We start from the raw sequence: 6,059 nt of genomic DNA on the forward strand, positions 1-6,059 counted from the left end.
GTCTGTCCCTCTCCTGCTCATGCTGTCTATGTCTCTCTCCCAAAATAAATAAACTTTAAAAAATGTAACAACGTCAAATTAATATATGTTAGAGGGCCAACTGAGGAAATGGATGATAAGCAGGCCAGGCTTTCAGAGTTCAGATTTTATAGGGCACAGACTGACATACTAAGTAGTTTAAATTTTATTCTATAGGCTATGGGGCTTTCTTAGTTCCTGTTTTAGGTCTTGAGCAGAGGAATGCTTTGATATAGATTCTATAATCAGCATCATCAAAAGAATACTTTGAAACTATGTCAATATGTCTGGATATCTGTGCCTTTATTATCATTTTATTACTACAAAACAACTAATGATCAGAGAGCTTAACTGATTTTTTTCAAAGCTACAAAGCAAGAAAAGAAGCATAGGAAATTAGTATGAAAATGTAACAAGATCCAGATTTCCTTCAACTGTAGGACATCTATTGTCCCAGTTATTGGGTAGGTATCTTCAAGAAGAATGGGAACAGGACTCAGGAGTTGTTTTTGACACCTCAGTAAGTCAGAAATCTCTTATATTGAAAGTCGGTCTTCAGACAATGGCAATCCGGAAAGCATGCAAAGGCTGGAGGAAGGGGATAAGAGTTAAAATTGGCTACAAGGAACAGATGGTCTTCTCTACTGAATTCCCACCTTCCTTTCTCTCTTTACCACACCTACTCACTCACACATCCAAGTGCTTACACACGTGCACATGTGAGCGGGCGTGTGCGCGCACACACACACACACACACACACACACACACACACACACACTTCATGAGCTCCCTGCTGCCTCTCAATACTGAGAACTAATCCACTGGTAGAGAAATCTGTCTCCTTCCCATAGTCAGTGGTTAATTGGGAGGCCATCCCTTGGCATGAGTATGAGCAGATGCAAAAATTAATAATTATTTAAATAAAAACAGATGAGATGCTGATAGCAAGCAGGTGATAATGAGCAATGATAAAGGGAAGGTCTTCAAGGCTCACAGTGGACAAGCTCCAGAACCATGACATTTGCCCTACAAGGTGAATCCTATGAACATCAGAAGAGGGATGTCAGACTAATCCAGGACACAAAGTGCCTGATTCTTAACAAGCACTCGATGCATGATTGATGGTCCTTACCACATTTAAGGGACAGCAGAGAGAAGACATGACAGACTGGAGAAACACAGAAGGCAGAATCTCAGTCCTGGAGGAAAACAACCAAAGTGTCTTGTGTGATGACCCATAGATCCAGTTTGCCTCAGACTATACCAATTTTACTAATGAAAGTCCCACATCCTGGGAAACCACTCAGTCCTAGTCAAACCAGAACAGTTGGTTATCCTAGCTTGGGAAGTCTTTTAATACTAAAAACTAGAGGTCAACAGGCCCCACTCCAACACTTATACACTGTTGAGCCTCAGGGAAAAAGGAAACTTGACATCTTTCTTCCAGAGCCCATTGCAATGGCAGAGAGCTCTGGAAGAATACTGTCACTCAAGTATTCAGTGATGGGTTCATTCCCACCAGCAGTCCAGTAGTTGCCAGAGTCTTATGGGGTTTTTCTCCTGACCCCTCTTCCCCTGGCTCTTCTGTTTCAGGGAGAGGATATAACAGAGTAGAACACGAGGAAGGAAGCTCACCTCCCTGGTTTGAGTTTCCAAAAGCTGATGCCCTGGAGGGAAAGGAGAACAATACCTTATACTGTGCCTCTTGGTGAATCTTAGGGAGGCTGCAAGATACCAGAGAGAAAATGACTATGTACGTTATCTAGACTAACAAGAGAAGAGAAAGCCTGTCAGAGACCCCATGTCCTCACCTGGCACACAAGTAGAGGCACCAAAGCTAAAGTGACAATGGCTAGAGGGATGATCATCATGAACAGATGATGAAGAACCAGACAGGAAGATACCCTACAGGACACCTACAACAGCCAAAAGACACCAAGGACCACAGCCCTGTTCTACCCATTACATGGTGTCCTAGAACTGAAACTGAGTATAACCCCAAGGGTAAGAACAACTCTCAAATGGACTAAAACTGAATTTCAGCCATTCTACCACAATGGGGATACGAAAGATTTGAGCTATAAAGAAAGACAGTTGCATTCCTTATACATCGGAGTCTGTAAGCTGAGAGTCACCTCATCAGCATTCCACAATGGAAAGGACACAGGATTTAGAGCATGGGACCACCTCAGGGTTGTGACAATTATTGAGAAAGTCTTCCTTACATCTCACAGGAACTCTCTGCTCCATTTTCTCTCATTCTGTTCACCATGAGGAGGAAGGACCACTCATATCACCACACCTTTAGGACTGAATGGAAGTAGCCTACTACTACTACTACTACTAGCTACTCTCCAATAGCTAAGTCCTCCCTCAACCTCCTGAAGACCAAACAATGCTGCTCTTTGAAAACCATGCTTCACCATCCCAGCTTGCACTTGTCCATGCTTTTCAAGGCTGACAGTTGACTGGGTGCTGGCATCCTGGCTGACAGCCTAACCAGGAGCCCCTTTCACAGCAAGGAAACTGATCCTTATTCTAGAGTGCAGGCACCATGCACACAACCAGCCTCTGTGTGGGACATGGCCCCTGTGCTCTTGAATGATAAGCATCTTTTTTTTAATTTTTTTATACATTTATTTATTTTTGAGAGACAGAACACAAGTTGGGGAGGGGCAGAGAAAGAATGAAACACAGAATTCGAAGGAGGTTCTAGGCCCTGAGCTGTCAGCACAGACCCCGACATGGGGCTCAAACTCATAAACCATGAGATCATGACTTGAGCTAAAGTCAGACACATAACCCACAGAGCCACCCAGGTGCCCCAAACTGTAACGTCTTTATGTTCCACCCCCTACACTTTGCTGAGCCTTGCCTGGTGACAAAATGAGGGCATCATTTTCCTCTAGGTTTTCCCTCTAGACAAGTACATACCTGCTTATGATGGTGGTGACTCAACCTGAATTTCCCAAGTGAGGTTCAAGAGCACCAGTTCCGCTGGGATAGTCCCTGTGATATAAACCTTAGCTGAGGCCTCATGTGATCAAATAGGTTTGGAAAATTCTGGGAATAGGGAAGTAAAAAAAAAGTTACGACAGGACTTCCCAGAGCCTTGGAATTGCTGATGTGCACCTTGACCCCTCAAAGGAGGGACTGAGAAATGCAGTGCTTCCCCAGCTTATATAACCCAAAGCGACACAGAGCTCATGCTCTCTCAGACCTTCATGAACGTGCCGTGCAGGGCAGACACAATGTGCTGTGTCCCCCCCCCCCCCGCCATCCCCAGTAGTCCAATCTACTACTTCCCCTTGATGTGCTACGACAGCCCTTCTTCAGAGAATGGGGTTGCATAAGAGGGACCCCTTGTGTCTCTTCACATTGTCTTGTCTCTGTGCATGTCTGTCTCTGTGTCTCTTTTCTTCTTATAAGGAAGTCAGTCATATTGGATTACAGGCTCACCCTCAGCCAGTATAGCCTCATCTCAACTAATTTACATCTGCAGTGACACTATTTACAAGTAAGATCACACCCTGAGGTTCCAGGAAGGGCGTGACTTTGGGAGGGGACACAGTTCAACTCAGTACATCTCCTGACGACTTTATTATAATCCACACTATAGGCCCGTTGTAATGACCTCAATCTCTGGAAATGGGACTGAGGCACCAATATTCTTTAAAGATGTCCAGGCAAATCTCATGTGCCACCAAGTTTGAAACCACTGTTCTAAGGACTTTACAGATGTTGTCCCCTGAATCCTCATAAAAAAACCTGGGAGGTACCATTATATCCCCTTTCATAGATGAGATTCCCGAGTCTTGAAGGGGTTAGAATAACCTCAAGGAAGATTCCACAGCTCGCAAGGGATCGAGCTGGGATTGGACAGAAGCACTTGGCCCCCAGCCTATGCATATAAGCTTTGCAGACTCATAGCTGAGCTTTACGAGAGATCAGCCGAGCTGGGCTGGAAGGCATCCCCACCACCCCAGTGATTCAAGGGTTACACCTGCTTGCGTGGGGCTTTCCCTGGGAAATGTCCTCCTTCCTGGCTTTGATCCAAGCCCCTCTCTTCCCTCTCCAAACTAACCTGACTGCTCCGTCTGGCTCCACTCAGAGAGCGGGAACGCAGAAGTTTCTCTGAATCTCCACTTCCAGCCTGCTGTGTGACTGCAGCTTTTACTAGTAACTACTAGGCTCAGACAAAAAAGACTCTTGTTTCCACAATAGAAAAGTAGCCCAAACCCCAATGGATGTGAAAGATCCCTGAGAGAGAACAGGGCTATCTCAAAGCCCTCCCTCTAAGGGGGCTGCTTGTCAGGTCTGGGGGCATTTCTCAGACCAGCTCCCATAGCACAGCACCAGAGCCCCGTCAGAGCTGCTCTCCGTCCTGCAGACCCTGCAGCCTTGAAACGACTGGCCATGTCAAATTTGCTGTTTCCCAAGGCCAGGGTGGCCTCTCCTACAGGATGCCATCAAAATGCAATTTTCTCTTTATCTCCTACTGTCCCTTTAAAGCTATTCACAGAGGGGCACCTGGGTGGCTCAGTCAGTTAAGGGGCGGTCTGACTCTAGCTCAGGTCATGATCTCACAGTCCTTGGATTCGATCCCCACATCGGGTTCTGTGTTGACAGCTTGGAGCCTGGAGCCTTATTTGGATTCGATGTCTCCCTCTCTCTCTGTCCCTCACCCACTGATGCCTCTCCCTCTCTCTCTCTCTTTCTCTCTCTCTGAAAAATAAATAAACATTTAAAATATTTTTAAAATATATTCACAGAGAAACTGGATTACTCCTACATTGCTGATGGGAATGTAAAATGCTCAGCCACTCTGCAAAATGTTTGGCAGTTTCTTAAAAAACTAAACATGCAACCGCCATATGACCCAGCACTTACACTCCTGGGCACTTATCCAGGAGAAACACAGACAGGTTCACATGAAAACGTACACCAATACTTATTGCTACACTATTTGTAAGAGCCCTAACACTGGCAACAGCCCAGGAGTCCTTCAACAGGTGAATGGTTCTAAAAAAAAAACCTATTACATCCACACCATGAGTATGTACTCAGCAGTAACAGGAAAGAACTTTTTATCTGCAGATCGGCGTTTAGAAAAGGGCACCAGGAGGAATCTCTGTGGTGTTGCAAACGGTCTGCGCCGATGTCACAATCCTGCCTATGATGCTATACTACAGTTTTGCAAGATGTTATACCCTTGGGAGGAACTGGGTAAAAGGTACAAAGAATCTCTCTACATAATGTCTTTTTTTTTTCTGGATGATTTTTCCAACTACCTGTGAATCTACAATTATCTCAAAAAGTATAATTTTTTTAAAGTTTTAAACCTTAAAAAAGTTCAGTGAGGAAAGTTTCCCTTAACCCTGGATGAAAACCTCAGCTGGCCCCGGGATTTTCCTACTCACCTTCAGTCCTAAAGTCGTTATGTCAAGAACAGTCTCCATTTCATAATCAGAATGTCCACCCCTATGTAAAAATCAAGTCTCCCTAACTAATTTAGAGGTAAATATTCTCTCTTCCTCAGGTAGGGCCAGCTGAAGCAGGCCTCTGCCACCTGGGCTGGGGAGGTGCGGTCAGTTTCCCTCTGTCACTCACCTCCTCCTTGCAGCTGGGAGGGAGGAAGGCGGAAGGAATACCAGAAGGTTCATACCTGAAGGAATGGTTTTGAGATGATTCCTCTTCTCCTTTTTTCTTTTCTTTTTTTATTTTAGAGAGGGCTGAACAGAGGGAGGGAGAAAAAAGAGAGAGAGAGAGAGAGAGAGAGAGAGAGAGAGAATCTTAAGCACCACAGAGCCCAACACGGGGCACAGTCCCACAACCCTGGGTTCGTGACCTGAGCAGAAATCAAGAGTCAGACACTCAACTGACTGAGTCACCCATGCGCCCAGAGATGGTGCCTCTTCTCTCTCCAGGGCTCCTTCTTGGTTCACTGGCCAGAACACAACTCCCATGACCCAGGAAGGCAGCCATTCCTGTCTCCAGCCCCTGGTTTGCCATTGTGCCCTCCATGAGCGGTAGCCTTCTG

At 45.6% G+C, this 6,059-nt stretch overlaps 1 long non-coding RNA gene across 1 annotated transcript; it reads right to left on the reverse strand.

The window, feature by feature from the left end:
- Positions 1 to 367: 367 nt before the first annotated feature.
- Positions 368 to 5,734, reverse strand: LOC115288636. The gene is made up of 3 exons (XR_003907132.1): positions 5,685 to 5,734; positions 2,954 to 3,082; positions 368 to 606 (listed from the first exon to the last, which is right to left on the reverse strand). It is a non-coding gene; the product is annotated as an uncharacterized LOC115288636 (long non-coding RNA).
- Positions 5,735 to 6,059: the final 325 nt, after the last annotated feature.

This window comes from Suricata suricatta, chromosome 1 (assembly GCF_006229205.1).
Source record: "Suricata suricatta isolate VVHF042 chromosome 1, meerkat_22Aug2017_6uvM2_HiC, whole genome shotgun sequence".
In the NCBI taxonomy this organism is placed as follows: domain Eukaryota; kingdom Metazoa; phylum Chordata; class Mammalia; order Carnivora; family Herpestidae; genus Suricata; species Suricata suricatta.